Consider the following 18,808-nt stretch of genomic DNA (forward strand, 5'->3'; position numbering starts at 1 on the left):
GGGGCCGGCATCACAAGCACTGCATGGGTGCAGAAAGTGGCAGGTTCCCTGCTCTGGAGCAGCACTGCTGGCATCACCAGCACTGCATGGGTGCAGAAAGGTGCCAACATCACCAGCACTGCATCGGTGCAGAAAGGGGCAGCTTCCTTGCTCTACAGCAGCACGGCCAGTGTCACTAGTACTGCATGGGTGCAGAAAGGGGCAGCTCCCCTGCTCTGGAACGGCACTGTCAGCACCACCTGCACTGATATCACCAGCACTGCATGGGTTCAGAAAGGGGGAGCTCCCCTGCTCTGGAGCAGCACTGCCAGCACCACCTGCACTGCATGGGTGCAGAAAGGAGCCAACATCACCAGCATTGCATGGGTGCAGAAAGGGGCAGGTCACCTGCTCTGGAGCAGAACTTCCCGCATCCCCACCACTGGATGGGGCAGAAAGGGGCCAGCATCACCAGCACTCTATGGGCAGATCCCCTCCTCTGAAGCAGCACCACTTGCACTGCATGGGTGCAGAAAGGGGCAGATCCCCTGCTCTGAAGCAGCACTGCTGGCACCATCTTCACTGCATGGGTGCAGAAAGCGGTGGGTCCCCTGCTCTGGAGCTGCACTGCCCGCATCACCAGCTCTGCATGGGTGCAGAAAGTGGCAGGTCTGCCGCTCTGGAGCCGCACTGCCAGCACTACCTGCACTATATGGGTTCAGAAAGGAGCTGACATCACCAGCATTGCATGGGTGCAGAAAGGGGCAGGTCACCTGCTCTGGAGCAGAACTACCCGCATCCCCAGCACTGCATGCAGGCAGAAAGGGGCCGGCATCACCAGCACTCCATTGACAGTTCCCCTCCTCTGGAGCAGCACCACCTGCACTGCATGGGTGCAGAAAGGGGCAGAGCCCCTGCTCTGGGGAAGCACTTCCGGCATCACCAGCACTGCATGGGTTTAGAAAGGGGCAGCTCCCCTGCTCTGGAGCAGCACTGCTGGCATCACCAGCACTGCATGGGTGCAGAAAGGGGCCGGCATCCCCAGCGCTGCATGGGTGCAGGAAGTGGCAGGTTCCCTGTCTGGAGCAGCACTGCCGGCATCACCAGGACTGCATGGGTGCAGAAAGGGGCTGGCATCACCAGCACTGCATCGGTGCAGAAAGGGGCAGCTCCCTTGCTCTACAGCAGCACTGACAGCATCACCAGCACTGCATGGGGCAGAAAGGGGCAGCTCCCCTGCTCCGCAACGGCACTGCCAGCACCACCTGCACTGCATGGGTGCAGAAAGCGGCAGGTCGCCTGCTCTGGAGCAGCACTGCCGGCATCCCCTGCACTATGGGTTTAGAAAGGGGCAGTTCCCCTGCTCTGGAGCAGCAATGCCAGCACTGCATGGGTGCAGAAAGGGCAGGTCCCCTCCACTGGAGCAGCACCACCTGCACTGCATCGGTGCAGAAAGGGGCAGGTGCCCTGCTCTGGAGCCTCACTGCCAGCATCACCAGCATTACACGGGTGCAGAAAGGGGCAGGTCCCCTGCTCTGGAGCAGCACTGCCAGCACCACCTACACTATGGGTAGCGGAAGGGGCAGGTTCCCTGCTCATGAGAGGCACTGTCAGTCAGCGTCATCAGCACTGCATGTGTGCAGGAAGGGCAGCCCCCTTTTGCTCAGGAGCAGCACTTCCAACATCATCAGTACTGTAAGTGTGCTGGCAACCTGCTCAAGAGCAGTTCTGCCAGTATTACCAGCACTGTATGTCCTCTGCTCAAGAGGGGCACTGCCAACATCGCTCGCACTGCATGGGTATAGGAGGGAGGCACTGCCAGCATCACCAGCACTGCATAAGGTACAGGAGGGGGCACTGCCAGCATCACCAGTACAGCACTCCATGCGTACAGGAGGGGGCACTGCCAGCACTGCATAAGGTGCAGGAGGTGGCACTGCCAGCATCACCTACACAGCACTCCATGCGTACTGGAGGGGGCACTACCAGCATCACCAGCACTGCATAAGGTGCAGGAGGTGGCACTGCCAGCATCACCAGCACAGCACTCCCTGCGTATAGGAGTGGGCACTGCCAGCACTGCATAAGGTACAGGAGGGGCACTGCCAGCATCACCACCACAGCACTCCATGCGTATAGGAGGGGGCACTGCCAGCACTGCATAAGGTACAAGAGGGGCACTGCCAGCATCACCAGCACAGCACTTCATGTGTAAAGGAGGGGGAACTGCCAGCACTGCATAAGGTACAGGAGGGGCACTGCCAGCATCACCAGCACAGCACTCCATGCGTACAGGAGGGGGCACTGCCAGCACCACCAGCACAGCACTCTATGCGTACAGGAGGGGGCACTGCCTGCACTGCATAAGGTGCAGGAGGTGGCACTGCCAGCATCACCAGCACAGCACTCCATGCGTACAGGAGGGGGCACTGCCAGCACCACCAGCACAGCACTCTATGCGTACAGGAGGGGGCACTGCCAGCACTGCATAAGTGGAGGAGGTGGCACTGCCGGCATCACCAGCACAGCACTCCATGCGTACAGGAGGGGGCACTGTCAGCACCACCAGCAGAGCACTCTATGCGTACAGGAGGGGGCACTGCCAGCACCGCAAAAGGTACAGGAGGGGCACTGCCAGCATCACCAGCACAGCACTCTATGCGTACAGGAGGGGGCACTGCCAGCACCGCATAAGGTGCAGGAGGTGGCACTGCCAGCATCACCAGCACAGCACTCCACTCCATGCGTACAGGAGGAGGCACTGCCAGCACCACCAGCACAGCACTCTATGCGTACAGAAGGGGACACTGCCAGCACCGCATAAGGTACAGGAGGGGGACTGCCAGCATCACCAGCACAGCACTCTATGCGTACATGAGGGGGCACTGCCAGCACCGCATAAGGTGCAGGAGGTGGCACTGCCAGCATCACCAGCACAGCACTCCATGCGTACAGGAGGGGGCACTGCCAGCACCACCAGCACAGCACTCTATGGATACAGGAGGGTGCACTGCCAGCACCACCAGCACAGCACTCTATGCGTACAGGAGGGGCACTGCCAACACTGCATAAGGTGCAGGAGGTGGCACTGCCAGCATCACCTACACAGCACTGCATGCGTACTGGAGGGGGCACCACCAACGCCGCCAGCACTGCATACGGTGCAGGGGGCGGCACTGCCAGCGTCGCCAGCACTGTACGGGTGGCGGAAGGGACACTGCTGCACGGCATCGCGGGCACTGCAGGCGTTCAGGCAGAGCGCCTGCGCTGGCATTCAGACCGCCTTGTATGATATAGCCAGCGTGACGCAGGAGGCCGGGGGTTACCGTATGACGCCTTACTTACACAATACACGGTTAGAAAACATGACCCACACGAACGAGAAAAAACACACGTGTGCATGTCATGGTATATCAATTAAAGCCGCACCCACGACGCCCAGTCCACCCCCTTCTATATGGGCAGGGTGGGGCCCTCTGACTTCTGATATTCCCTTCTAACCGCTCACTACTCTTCACTACTCTTCACCACCTCACGGCAGCAGCAGCAGCAGGGGATGCTGCGAGGAAGCTGGGGGGGGGGGGATTATGAAGACTCCCCTTCAGCCAGTCTCCTTCACCCCCACCTGCCCGTCACTCGCCCCCTCTGCACAGCCTTCCTTTCTGATCCTGCGCCCCCCGTGGGCGGCCGTGCAGGTTTCCCTCCGCCCCCAGCTCTCGCCCCCATGAGTCTTCCCCGCAGGTCTCTCACAGGTGGGGGGTGGGGGGCGTAGCCCCTCTCCCAGGGGCGCGCGCACCCTCACGCTGGAGCCGCACACCTGTGGAAAGGAAGCCGGCGCGGACGGGAATGTGCGCTGCCCCCCTGAAGGCCCCACCCTGGCAACCGCGCGTGAGGTGCCTTCGCTCTGGCTGCCAGAAGCGCGGGGCAATAACTGAGCTCCGTGCCCGGGGTGCCAGTGCGGGTGCCACCCGCCCGCCTCCTCTGCTGCTGTCACCACGCAGGCGAGCCCAGCTGTCACTCCACAGCGCCTCTCCGTCTCTCCTCCCCGCCTCACTCCCGCCTGCGCGCCAAGGATGGTGGTCTCCTCCTGCCCTCCTCCCGCCGCCGCGGACCCTGACTGCCCCCCCGCTGGCGGGCTCGGCGCCCAAGCTCCCGGGGCGGTAGAGGACCGGAGGGGGGCGACTTTCTGATCTCGACCCCGGGAAAGGCTGTCGGAGGAGGACCCCGCGAGCTAAACAGGAGCCCCTCTCTCAGGAGAACAGTAAGTGAACGTGATGTCTCGCGGGGCTCAGTCCCCACCCCCCCGTACCCAGTGGGCAGAACAAAACATGGGCCATTTTCTCATCATGCCTTAAACGTCATCACAGAGGCTATCCAAAAGAACTCAGTGGGTTAATGCGCCTGTTGCGGAGATCGCTGGGTAATCGGTTCGAACCCCCCAACTTGACATCTTTGCAATGTCGAGAAATGGAGTGGGTTTTACATGGGACTAGACACCCAGGCACAGTCTGCGCTGTCCCCAAAGCAGTGTCGTATTATCGCCCCCCCCCCCTTTATGATCGCCGGGCGCTGAGCAGGTGCGTGGGAAAGGCAGGGTTATGCCACTCTGGCTGGGGGGGGGGGGGGTGCCTTCCTAGGCGATGGGTTCCAGAATGCCCCTGAAAGCCCCTGAAAACGGGGTCCCCTAATCCCGCCCAGGTATTTTTTTAGGGAAGGCCCCGGTAGCCATGAACACACAGCACTGTTTTGGGGGTAATGGCCGGGCCGCTTCTTTTTGTTTGACAACCTTCTGGCGGCGGAAAGCGTCTACTTGGACTCGAGGGGCTTCAACGTAAAACATGCTTTGGAAAACCCATAGGCGTTGCAGTAACACTGACTTCTGTTGCATTTCATACAGCGTTCGCAATCACAATCTCACGGCTTCTTGGAGCTGTAAATATCTCGATTCATCTTGTTATTCTGAAAAGCTGCCAGCGTTGCCGGTATTTGCATTTGGCTCCACTAAGGAGTCTTCAGCAAGTGCATCAACCCACTGAACTATCTACAAAGGAATTGATAGGTGACGACTCCAGAATACGCCCAAACTAATTCACTTGGTTTTCAAGCATTGCCATTGGAATAAGCACAGGCTGTGATGCACGTAAGAAGCGTGGGGGCAATCAGAAGAAAAGCACCCGATGTTTTCCCTTTCAGGCACCCCCCCCCCACCCCCCCCCCCTGTCCCTTACTCCCTGGAGCGTTATAACAGGGAGGCGCTGTCTGACTGTAGAGCGATGCCGTCCAAGTCAGGCACAGCATAGGCGCCAGCAGCCCCCATGCTGGGATTGTAGGCCCATGGGCAAGGAGGGAGAGGCGAAACTACAAGCCCCAGCATGCAAAGCGCCATCGTGCAGGATAAAGGTACTCCTGAATGGCACGGTCACGGATGCAATGGCACGGTGTCCTGGAAAGGTGCGGCAGTAAAGTGGGTGGGCTGGATGCCAGCAATGCCCCCCGAGCTGAGCGGCAGCGTGAACGAGATCCTGAGGCAGACTCGGCGGGCACAGGCAGTGGCAGGAGGGAGTCACAAACAGGCATACGGCCCTCTACGCGGGGAAGAAAGAAGCGTTGGTAACGCATCAGTTGCACCCAGCCCAGGAATCGGGTTCCAAAACCAATTTGTCTACCATCTCAGCATGGATGCCAAGCACTGAATGGGCAGAATGAGCAATCTTCAGCCAATGGCGGCACGAGAATTGTGTTGGTGGGTTGGGGTGGCGGGGGATACACAGAGGCCTATAGGCAAAAGTTGGGCGCCACCTATCAGTGACGACAGCAAGGAAACACACGTGAGTTTTGCTCTCAGCAAGCTGCGTGAAAGCCCTCTCATTTACAACCTGTCCATTCATCACCCAACCCCATTCATCACCCAGCCCCATTCATCACCCAGCCCCATTCATCACCCAACCCCATTCATCACCCATCCCCATTCATCACCCAGCCCCATTCACCACCCAGCCCCATTCATCACCCAGCCCCATTCATCACCCAGCCCCATTCACCACCCAGCCCCATTCATCACCCAGCCCCATTCATCACCCAACCCCATTCATCGCCCAGCTCCATTCATCACCCAGCCCCATTCATCACCCAGCCCCATTCATCACCCAGCCCCATTCACCACCCAGCCCCATTCATCACCCAGCCCCATTCATCACCCAGCCCCATTCAGCTGCAGACATGCTTGGACATCAGGCTATGATTGCTATATGGGCATGCCGGAAGTAGAATAAGAGTGCCCACAGTCACACTTAAAGCCACACTAACTCAAGACAATGGCACTAGCCTGAGCTTTTGCATGGAATTATTGATGCTGGCATTTAGAATAATAATGATATTGTATATAGCGCTTTCACCAAAGCTGTTTATATAGAACACTTTTATAACAATTATTATTACCCACCCAAAATTTCACTCATTTCATACCCTCTGAAGGATGAAAGGCTGAGTTGGCCGTGCCAGGATTAGAAACTGCAACCTGCAGATCACACACATATCTCAGCAGCAAGTGCTTCACCTACTGAGCAATCTGACCTTCAATTTCTCCTTAAATGTGTATGGCAGCTTTTGGTAATGCCTAAAATCTCAGTGTTAAATATCTTATTAATGCAAGACCTACTATTACAGTGCTTAGAAGCAGGAGGAATATGTCATGGCACGCCTCTTATAAACGTGGCGATATTGTTATACTTTGTATTACAACCCAGGGCGTGTGCGGCACCCAATTAGGTTCCTCCAAACCGAGACTGATTCTAAGGATCTTAGCTATGGTTTGGAGCAGGCTGTGCATTGCTCAAACCTACCTGGCTCGTTCCCACCCACTCCCTACAGCTCAGGGCCCGCTCCCCTACCCTCGCCACCTCCCACCCACTCCCCTTTCCTTCAGACGTATCTGTCTGTTTTACCGCACTACTGTGCCACTCCTCAGATCCGCCCGCTGCCACCATGGAAATGGACGAGGGGATCCGCATTCAGCACTGCCTTCCCTTTCAATGGCAGCCATGTTTGGTGAGTATTTGTTTGGAGGAACGGGCGGCGGTGAGCACATAACCCATTCTTTCAAGCAAACCTTTTGCCATCAGTACCTCGGTTTCTAAACCCGGGGCGCAAGCAGGGCTGGACTGAGAACTAAAAGAGGCCCTGGAAATAATTACTGGGGACCAAAAGAGGCCCTGGAAATAAAGTTCAAAATGGCCCCATATGACACATTTTCAGCAAGCCCAATACTATTGCTATGAGAAAATTTGGACATATCACACAAAAGAGGCCAAGGGTGCAGAGGCCCACCGGGAAATCTCCAGAGTTCCCTATAGGCCAGTCCACCCCTGGGCGCAAGTAGCAATAATCACCCTCTGCACAGTCTTCGTGGGCTGGTAACAGTACCGTGGGCCCCGGCCATTACTGGCCTGTGAAGCCCGCAGGGGTGCATGTGTATGTGGCTATTACCATGTTGAAACAAGACTGGAAGGGACAGGAACGGAAGATGGATGATTTCATAATAAAGGTTTCTTTTTTCAATGCATAATCAAAGAACATCCATCATTAGTTCGAGCAAAATAATCACTCGATTCTGACATGTGCCAGCTTGCACTTTCCAAGTTCAGATGTCGGCTGGGCCGAATCCTTTATCCTTGTGAGGTCGATCAAATGAACACCATTACGTTTGGTAGTAGAAACACTTATTGTTACTGTGCCTACAAACAGGAGGAATCAGGCATGAAGCACAATACACAGTGCTTTAAGTGGGCTGGGGCCAGCCGGGCCCAGCCCTGGCAGTCTCCAAAAAGTGGGGCTAAGCCAGGCCTTGCTGGGGCCCCCCGGTCCCACCACAAAATGGCGGGACACATTATCCCACTGCGGCCACAGCCACGACGGGAGATTCCCCCCATTAAGTCAGGCAAGCTGGCTGGCACTTCTGTCAGCCACTGTAAATTCCTCTGGTGACCCCTCGCCCAAGAGGTCACCAGAGGAAGTTACTGTCCCTTTGTTTCCCCAGGCCGCTGAGGTGTCTTTAACCTTTGGCGAACCTGGGGATTCCTTGACATATTTCGAGATTTATAAAAGATGGCTTGAAAAGTAGACAATTCAAGCCATCTTTTATAAAGTTTTGCTGCCGGACAAAGACGCCTTATGCTTTGTCCGTTGTCAAAGCTTTATAAAGATGGATTGAAATGTATACTTTTCAAGCCATCTTTTATAAATGGAGAAATGTTTAAAAAAGAGGGCTTGAAAAGTATGCAAACCATAAGGTATGCACACAGATATATTAATGTTATATATTTGTGTGCGTACCTTACTATGGTTTGTGTACTTTTCAAGCCATCGTGAAATACACAAACCATAGAAAGGCACGCTAACAAATATATAAATGTAAGCCTTTATATATTTATGTGTGTACCTTACTATGGTTTGTGTACTTTTCAAGCCATCTTTTATGTATGTTACATACATGAGAAAGGTGACATCTTCAATCTCATTGTGAGGCTAAGTACATCTAGAGCTCCAGGTTCGGACGGTCTCACTAATAGTATCCTGAAACAAAATCCTGAACAATGGGCAGAGAATTCGCCTATGGGCTATTCCAACAAATAATGCAAACAAGAAAGGTCCATTTGTCATGGAAAAAGGTTATCATTGTGCCCATATTCAAGAAGGGCGACAGATCGAATTCCAAAAATGATCGCCCTACCGCCCTTCTTGAGATTTTGGGGAAACTATTTGCCTCGTTAGTCCTGGGTCATTTAACGAGCTGGGCAAATGAAGCAGGAATTTTAGATCACAGACAAACAGGATTCGTTAAGGGGTTTGGAACCTTGGTCAATCTCTTCCTGATGAACATCCTAAAAATGCAGGCACAGAAGAGCAAAACCAAAATCTATGTAGCCTTGTTGGATCTCAAACAATCGGCAATGGGATCAACAGGGAGAGAGTGTGGGAAAAATCAAAGACCTTTAGATGCCCCAACAAGCTATTATTAGCGACTAGGGAGCTCTACACCGGGACATCTATGCAAGTTCGTATGAACACGAGGGGAGGGCTGACTAGTGAAAAAATGACCCATCGAGATCTCAAGCAGGGTTGCTCACTGGCAGCCAACTTGTTCAATTTATGCATCTCAGACTTTGCTGCCCATCAAACACAAATCAAGGCCTTTCCTCCAAAAATCAAATGCATTCCTATTCCTTGGGTCCTACACACTGACGATCTAATCCTAATAGACAAAATGCCTCTAGGTCTCCAGATAAGACTAACATCTCTGGAGTCCTATATTAGGATTAATGATCTGTGTATTAACACCAATAAAATCAAAGGTAATGATAATAAATGCAGAAAGAGGGGTCCGGAAATTTAAATGGATCATAGGGAAGGAATCGCTTGAAAAAATCGAGAATATTATATATCTGGGTGTTTGTATAAACCAGAGCATGGTGGAACCGCTGCGGGCCCTAAGCTTGAGGATAAAAGTGAAAAGCGTGGCAGCACAGGGCCGAAGACTCCACAACAGAATTGGAAGATTCTCGATGCTCCCAATGGTGTCCTTGTATAATATGAAGGTCATACCTATCTTATCATATGGTGCAGAAGCTGGATTAAACCTCCCTTGGCAGTCTTGGGAGGTCCTAGAGGGAATATTCTGCAAAAAGGTCCTGAGCTTGCCTAAGGCTCTTCCTAACGCGGTGATAAGATTTGAATTGGGACTCTATTCAGTCTATGCAGTGAGCCTTTGGAAAACTCTATCCCTGTTTTGGAAAAGCTTCATCCCAGACTCTGTCCCACCTTTAAAAATCTTGAGAACTATTCCAGACAGAGAACTGGCGTGGTCCCTCGTCTTCTGGAAACAGAAATGTACCGAATGCCGAATAGACTTAAACGTAAAAACAGAAGACCTGGTCACTAATCCGGATAGAGTAAAGCGTAAAGTGTACAAAGCTGACCGGATATCTACCCAGACCAGGAGGAACTCATGTACACTGATGGGAGACTATCACGGAGAAACTAGACCTGTAAGGTCTCTGCCAAAATATCTGATTAAGTTCCCATGTAAAAAATCAAGTATACAATTCATGCGTATGCATCTATTTGAAACCAAGGAAGTCATTGGAGCCCGAAGGCAAATTGAAAAATCTAAAATGTGGTGTAGATATTGTGCCAAAACAGATGCGGTGGAAACCTGGAAGCATATGATTGTTTACTGAACAGGTTTGACTGATTATAGAACAATATGTATGGGGAAATGTGTAAACGAAGCAAGCACCCTGACCCCGGAGGAATGCTGCCTCATGTTGAGATTGGGGGAAAATCATTCACTTGTGTTTGGAGTGGTTAGATTTTTGAACAAAATATTTGAATCAAAATCTAGATTGAACTAAGACTGATGCACTTTTAAATTGTAAACATGAACCAAATGTCGACTAAGAGAAAGAAAATGTAGATGATTTGGTATTTTAAAGTGTCCGATACCATAGCGGATTTATGGCAACCATGGGATATTTTAAGACTAGGAGTAAGGAGATAGAAATTCATACTCAAAATGATGTGGAAATGTTTAAATGGAAAAGATTGGGAAAATAAGTGAGGAAGCCAGCCAATCGGGAACACTGCTAGTGTTAGCCCACTTTCCAAGCCGCCTGATGGCCGCTTCCCCTGCCCGTCATCTTCCCCCCACCGACCCTGCTTTTTTTTTCTCCCTCCCCAATCCCACTTACCGGATTGCTGCGGTGGCAGGTCCCGCGGCCGCAGCTGTTCTCATTCCTGTCCCTGCTCCGTTTGGCCATCATGGAAATGGAATGGCCTTCCGCCATGTTGGTGTAGTATTTTCTCTCTGTGAACGGGATGCTATGAACTACACTGGTGCTGATGGTGATATGCCCTTTGGTGGCGGGCCGGCCCTGTAGGTAACGGCCTGCCATCCTCGTTAAGGAACCCTCAGTGTGCTCAAGCCCTTACTTTGGACAGCGGGCCGTTACATACAGGGCTGCCGCACCACCTTAGGGCATATCGCCTCATTATTACCCACGCATGCTACTCAATTTATCAAGCCGAGTCTGCTCGCCGGGTTGTAACCTATGCCTCACAGCATCGCCCTCTTAAGGGGCACGTGTTGGGCTTGAGCTATCCGCTCTACTATCAGGGTACCAGAGGACCACCAATGCACCCTGCTTCACCCTACGCCGGTTTGGCGTTTTACTGAAACCCTTGCTCTTGGGGAACACCACTGCCAGTCAGCTGGCAGGCCCAGTAGAGATGCCAAGGATCAAACGATCATGGAGTCTTTCATCTACCTGGGCGTTCTATTGACTAATTACTCCACAAGATAACAACAATCCAAATGGAGAAAAGGGAACAAAAATAAATGCATTGTTTTAAAAGTAAAACAAACGAAAGAATCAATGAGTACCAAGCTTCAAAAAAGAGTCTTGCACATTTTTAAGTTTTGATGTGTGGGGGCAGACGCCCTCAAGCTGCCGAGCTTCTCTGGGTTTCAGAATGGACATCTTCCCATGCATGGGTCTACCTGATTGGTTGCCTTCCAGGTCCTAGATTGAGCCCTACCTGGTCTTTTGCAGCAGTGGGGCGGGTCCCAAGAGCTCACGTGTTCTTCCGGTGTCACAGTGGCTTGAAACCACCTCGCAAAGTGTGGTGCCCCAGTTCTCTTTCCTGACTATGTGAAAGGCTCTTTGGCCCTAGAGGAGGCAGGACACTGGCAGACCACCAGCAGGGGAGCAGCAAGAGTGAGGTTCGCCCTCCAAGGAAGCCACCTGATAGGGCACTGCACTGTGCAGGAAGTGAGTCACAGACGCCATGCAGTCTTGAGTCACCTCCATTCAAAAACATGCTTGGAGAGTGGCTGGGGAAGGTACGTGACGTGCTCCCCCTTCCACTTCCCACCTTAAACTAGCTGCTCACACACCGAGGGAGACCCCTGCTAGTAGCCCCCCTACCTGCACATCCCGACACCTCCCTCCGCCCGACACCTCCCTCCGGAGCCCTCCAGCAAACCCCGACCCATGATTGCTCTCAGGGCACACCTCACCACTAGCAAACCCCACACCTCTTGCCCCCTTCTGGATACACATACCCCAAGTGCCCTCACAACATCTCACACAGGCGACAGGTTCTGCTGGTCTGCACCCCTAGACACCTCAAGCTTTGCATCTTGCCATCCCATCTCTTCCCACTAACTCCTAACACGAACTAGTGCCAAGAGTCCGCCAACAGGACAGAAGTTGAGCTGTACAAGGCCAGTTTTCATTACATTGCACTCTCATACACCTAGACGGGTCAGGTAGCTCGGTGAGTTCAGCCCCGGCCTCCGATAAGATAGCTCGGTGAGTTCAGCCCCGGCCTCCGATAAGATAGCTCGGTGAGTTCAGCCCCGGCCTCAGTTTTCCGTGTGTTGTCTGCAGTCACAGGTTCGAATCCAGGCAGATCTGACACAGCCCTTCATTCTTTCAAGGCCGATCCATTGCTGGGTAGTTATAACCTGCATTATCAGAGTGCTCAGAAGCAGAAGGAATCGGGCACGCGGCACTATGTAAACGTCTGGCATTCTTACTTATGTTCCCTAACTTAGCTCGCCAAAAGATAGCAAACAGTTCAATTCAGAATCAGAAGTTTGTTCAGTCACCTGTACAGGCGGAACATACCAAGTCTATAGAGTCTAGGTGGTGCACCATATTTTGAGAGGCGCCACGGATACACAGAGGCATTGCTGCAATGGATAGCATTCCCCTGGAGGTGTAAAGAGATTGACACTGGCAAGCAGCTGGCACGGCTGGCTCGCTCTTCCAAAAAATGGGCCCAGATGATGTACTGGAAAAAAAGAAGGACGAACAAAGGAAATGGCGCCGGCGGGGCTCTCCAACACGGTGTCACACTTGATTAACACGGAAATGGCGCCGGCTGGGCTCTCCAACACGGTGTCACACTTGATTAACACGGAAGTGGCACCGGCTGGGCTCTCCAACACGGTGTCACACTTGATTAACACGGAAATGGCGCCGGCGGGGCTCTCCAACACGGTGTCACACTTGCTTAACACGGAAATGGCGCCGGCGGGGCTCTCCAACACGGTGTCACACTTGCTTAACACGGAAATGGCGCCGGCGGGGCTCTCCAACACGGTGGCCCTCATTACGACCCTGGCGGAAAGTGACTGACCGGACCGCCACAGCGTAAATAGCGTTTCCGCCATTGCACGAAGGAGCAAAGTGCGGCCCATTCCGACCCATCGAGCACGAGCACCACGGCATGGCGGAAGTGCAAAGTCCGCGATGGCGGAAATGACCCCAAAACGGCCCACACCGCCGCCGTACGGCGCCCTAGGTGCAATACCGCCACCCATCTTAGCGGACACCGCAGTGAGCGCCAACCGGAAAGTACGGTGACCGTAAATATACGGAAACGGAAGTAAAAACATGTTCCCGGAACGGGAAACATCCCGCCGTACACCTATAAAACCACAAAATCCACACAACCACTAAAAACACTACCCCGAGACACACCCCAACCCGTCATCCACCCTAGCGAAACCAAGAAAAATGGGAAAAGTAGCGAAGAAAGCGTGCGACCGCAAGCGGCAGGTCCACTTCTCCCGTGAGGAACTCACCGTGCTAACAGAGACCCTCCAGGAGAATGCTGCCGTCGTCTTCTCGACGCAAATGACCAGGACGGCACTTGCGAACAAGAAGGCCATATGGGCCCTGGTGGCACAGCGTGTAAGTGCGGTGGGGACCGCACCCCGCAACCCACAGCAATGCAGAAAGCGATGGGACGACCTGCGGATACGCGTCCGTAGCATACTTTCTGCCAACCGCAACATTGCCACAGCCACCGGGGGAGGATCGGAATCACCCATCAAGTTGACCCCCTGGGAAGAAATCTGTGCCTCCACCATTGGAATGGAGAGCATAGAGGGAGTCGGAGGGATGGAGAAAGGAGTGCAGACATCCGAAGAATCAGGTAGGTGGCCCAAATAAAACAATGCTAAATCCACAATTTCCAATCATGTGAAGTACCATGTGTCCCCATAGTGCAACAGAAACACATGTCCAGGAGAACGTCCACACACATTGGCCTGATAGCGCACTTTAAAACTCACAATAAATACATAAATAATTAAAAACCCCTAAAACACCCACTACACGTGCAGCAGGCACACCCTAACTGCAGGCTGCCAAACAACTGCACCCTCACTCCACACACAAATGAATGCACCTCCAAGGCCCCGACCCAAATCACCCTCAGGTACCACCCCAATGCATGTGATACAATGCCATTCCAATTCCCACAGACCCATTAATAACCCTCGCCCTCCTTTACTCCACCACAGGGTCCGATCCAAACGACGAGCATCAGGACACCCCTACCAGCACACCTGCAAAGAGGGCCAAGACCAACGGCCAAAGACCCTCCACCTCAGCTGCACGGATCAAGACACGGCAGCAGCACAAATCAGGTGGCAGCACACAGGAGGGAACATCAACAGGCACCCCAGCAGCCAGCATGCCCACAACACCACCACCACAGGTCCCCCCAATGGATGCCACAGAAGGCACTGCCTCTGGTGGCAGCAGCACCATAGGTGACACCCCATTGATGGCAGCATGCTCCGACACAGAAAACGGGGATGTCGAAGTCAGATCCATCCATGACCTGTCCCAATCCCCCTGTCTGTCCCATCCCGTACACCATGAGGATACCACGCAGGGGCACCCACAAGACGACGACTGGCCATCCCCCACAAGCCCTGTGGCAAGGCAACATGAGGTCACCAGCCCCTCTGTGACACCACCGCAAATGGCCATGGCCCAGCAGAGGCAACAGTCCCTCGACCAGTTAATCGTGCAACAGCAGCAACTGGCCACGCTCCTCAAGGACCATGCCGATGAATGTGGGGGCACTAAGGCAGACATAGAAACATCAACTGAGACACTTAGGGCAGAAATGGAGAGAAGTACAGAGACACTAAGGGCACAAATGGAGAGTAGCACCGAGAGCCTGAGAGTACAAATGGAGAGTAGCACCGAGAGCCTGAGAGTCCAAATGGAGAGTAGCACCGAGAGCCTGAGAGTCCAAATGGAGAGAAGCACCGAGAGCCTGAGGGGGGAACTGCATGCGACGTCCAAAGACGTATGTGCCGAACTTGCCGCAGTGCGCCGTGTGCTCACTGAGCTCTCACAAACCCTTAGGGACATGCATGGACGTGAGCAGGCAGAGACATCATCCGTTGCAAGTTCCGTCCAGGGCAGCCCCCAACGTAGATCTGGGAGGAACCTGCGCTCCACAGGCAGGGGTGCCCCTGATACCCGCAGAGGGGGCTTGCAATAGCGACTGCCCACTGACGATGAGCATCTTTGGACACTGGTGTTCGGGGGGGAGGTAGGAGGGTGGAGGGGGTGTTTTGGGCTCACTTGGGTGGCGGGTCGATAGGGTGTTCAACATGATATCACATATGCCATAAACAATGCACGATCAACCAATGAGATGTGTGGACAATGATCTTTGTGTACTAGGCCATCATAGGCGTACAGTCCATATTGTGCATGTACCAGACACACACAGTGCCACGAGTACCGTGTCCATGTATCAGCCACCAGGCGTGAGTGCTAGAAGCATGCATCAATGAGATGCTGACGAATGTCACGGCCCTCCGGTGCCTCGCAGACTCCTTGAGGTGCTGCCACATCCCCACCCTCATCATGACCATCTTCAGGTGCTTGCAGTTCTGCGTCAGGGGGCATGGGCACATTTCTACGTACGCACATGTTGTGGAGCATGACACATGCCATCACCATCTTTGCAACCTTCTCATGGCGGTACAGGAGTGCCCCGCCAGACCTGCTGAGGCAGCGGAAACGAGTCTTCAGTAGGCCGAATGCCTGTTCAATGACTACACGGGTACGTGAGTGGGCATGGTTGTAGTCCTCCTCATGCTGGTCCCGTGGGTTCCGGACTGGTGTGAGGAGCCATCTCTTCAGTGGATATCCAGCATCACCTGTATGTGGACGATAAACGTATGATGTGGAATGCCATTGCTACGTACGCACACCCCCCCCCCCTTCCTGCCAGGTCATTGCCGAATCACATACCCCACATCATCATGCATGAAATGAGACTCACCGAGTAGCCAGGATCTGTTCCCTGCGTGTCGCTCCATGTAGCATGGTATTGTAGAGTTCCTCAAGACCATAGAATCATGGGTTGATCCAGGGAATCGGGCACAACAATGTGTAATGATCCTGTTGGAGTCACACACCATTTGTACATTCAGGGAATGGAATTGTTTTCGGTTGCGGTACTGGGCCTCCATGGCATGTGGGACGACCAATTCCACATGGGTGCAGTCGATGGCACCAATGCAACCCGGTATGCCGGCAAGTGCATGGAATCCCACTTTTGTGTTGGTAATTTCCTGCTCCGAGCGTGGTAGAGAGATGTAGTCGTCTGCGTGCTTCAGGAGGGCATCGAGCACTTGCAATAGTGTCCGTGAGAACAGTGGCTGAGAAATGCCATGCAACTGTCCGACTGTGTGCTGGTAGGTGCCTGTGGCCAGGAAGTGGAGTACAGACACCACCTTCAGTAGGGGTGGGATGGCGGTTGGGCTATCTATCATGCTGACAAGGTCAGCCTGTGTCATGTCCACAATGGCGGCTATGGTGTCCCGGTCCAAACGGTAGAGGGTGTGGATCTGCTCATCAGTGAGGTTGAACGGATGTGCTCGGAGGCGTGGGATTGCGGGCTGCCTGCGTGGTGGTAGTGGCTGTGCTGGCGGCCCTTGCTGGCCCTGCCTTGGCCTCCTCCTCCTCCTGCGTCTCCTCCGTGCGGCCGGTTGTAGTTGGTGTTCGTCTTCTTCTTGGAGTTGGAGTACTTGCAGTGCTATCAGGTCCCCCAGGGCCAACATCGCGAGTCCTGCCGGTAGCATTTCGGAGTGGGTGTGGTTGTGGGAGGAGACTGGGTGTGCAATTTATGTGTTTTCAGGCTGTATGGCCTCCACCTGTGGTGATTCATTCCACCTGTGCAAGCTGCTCTCCCCTTTGGCCGAGCACGTCCCGCACACAACGCTGCAATTCGAGTAATGGCATCTTGCTATTGCAATCATGTATTTGTACCCGATGGCCGTGTAACATTGGTTGATATGTACATTCGGCTATGGTCCCATTGTTTCACATACAATCTTTGCAGTCGCGAACAGACTTGTGAAGGGTCAGTGGAACGTAGTACTCGAGTAACGGTGGGCCCTCATGCATCACTGTACCGAGTTGCACCGACGGGCGGGGCTTCCCATTTGTGGGTGAAGGCAGTTGCCATTTTCACACACAGCCGCACTAGATGGATTAATTTGTGATTTCAAACGGCCACAGATGCCTTTTCGACGTGATGTTGCAAATGAGGAATTCGAAGGGCGGCGCTTTCGGTTTTCAGCTAGCGGCGAGGAGATGCCCACAGGTCTGACTGCAAATATAACGTTCTATTGTTCAATGTCCTTGAGACAGGGGCCATGGCGAGGATGCAATGATTGATATGAATAGTTTGGGATGCGCAATAGCGACGTGGGCGATGAGGCCGGACGTTCCCAAATACATGTTGCTTCACAACACTGGAATTCCGGGCTGGGGCACTGTGGATTTTGCAGGCTGCATAACGCACAGACTCAATGGATATTTCTAATGTTATGTGAGTAAATATTCAGGCGTTTTTATACCGGGATGAGGGAATGATGAATGGATGCATGGGCAGATGATTTGATACAGAGTTTGCCATGTACAGGGCTTCTTGGAATCTGTCCGCCTCCCCTGCGCTATGTGATGCAGGGCTGCCATAGTGGGACCATCGTCTATCTGGCCTTGTTGAGCCCTCCCTGTCTCGACGCGCCTTCAGACACTTGTGTCCATGCACGTTAACATTCCCATCTGATGGATTCTGTTTTCACAGACGCATGCACAGGTACACTCGTTTGTGATGGTGTTTACACCTCGATATAGATAGTTATGAGTCGCAAGTGGTTTTGGGGTGGTGATGATCCTTTGGAGTGGGCTAGCATGCATATGGCTGTGGATTTAGTGTGATCATTGAAGTGAGTTGTTCGAATGTAGTTCTGATGGCCATTCTGTTCTTTTTCTTTTCTTTTGGTTGACAGGTATCTCCTCCCCTTTTGCCACTGCCATCTGTATGCCACTCCTGCAGATGGCTTTTACTCCCGACACCTGCTGCTTCGTGTTAATCAGTGGAGCAGCATTACGATCTTATGGGACGATCGCCAATGGGCCACATGCCCTTACGCAGTACTAGTGGCTCGGAGCAACATTTCGGCCTTTCAGCTGGACTAGTGCCTCCCCATTGGGACGGCCCTGCGGTTCTGTGCGCTTCCATGTTGCCTTTTCGTACGTGAATGTGGTTCTGTGTACCATGATGGAACAGGGCGTCACACAAGTAGTAGCTGGTCATTTCTTGCGGATGCAGCCCACAATGGTGAAATGTGTTTTGGAGTTCATGGCCTAATGGCTGTATGGGCTTGGTGAATTTGTTGTGCATTAAATTTCTATTCTGATATGGGCCGTGTAGCGTTCTTCTTTGCAAGTGATGTGGCATATTCCTATTTGGGGAGCGATGTATTGTGAGGGGATCTGCATTGGGTTCCAGCTTCGGAGTTTAGTTGCGTGGTACTGTGCTGGGCGCGTTTGCCTACGAAGCCCAGTGAGGTCAGGGATGGGGGCTGCCAATATGACTGTTTGAATGTTGTCATGCTCAGGGGCGGGGGATTGGGTTTTGTGTAACAGATGCCGGTCAG

The 18,808-nt window shown here is 53.3% G+C and overlaps 2 protein-coding genes across 7 annotated transcripts in view; one reads left to right on the top strand and one right to left on the bottom strand.

The window, feature by feature from the left end:
* Nucleotides 1–18,808, bottom strand: part of CACNA2D4 (calcium voltage-gated channel auxiliary subunit alpha2delta 4) — a 1,390,363-nt gene that overhangs the window by 316,729 nt on the left and 1,054,826 nt on the right. The gene's annotated exons all lie outside the window — the stretch shown is intronic.
* The window catches only part of LRTM2 (leucine rich repeats and transmembrane domains 2), a 106,703-nt gene continuing 91,379 nt past the window's right edge, over nt 3,485–18,808 (top strand). Inside the window, exon 1 of the mRNA XM_069628632.1 lies at nt 3,485–4,240. The gene's annotated coding sequence lies outside the window, so the exon portion shown is untranslated. The remainder of the gene's footprint in view (nt 4,241–18,808) is intronic.

Source organism: Ambystoma mexicanum, chromosome 12 (assembly GCF_040938575.1).
Source record: "Ambystoma mexicanum isolate Mex_15411 chromosome 12, UKY_AmexF1_1, whole genome shotgun sequence".
Lineage (NCBI taxonomy): Eukaryota > Metazoa > Chordata > Amphibia > Caudata > Ambystomatidae > Ambystoma > Ambystoma mexicanum.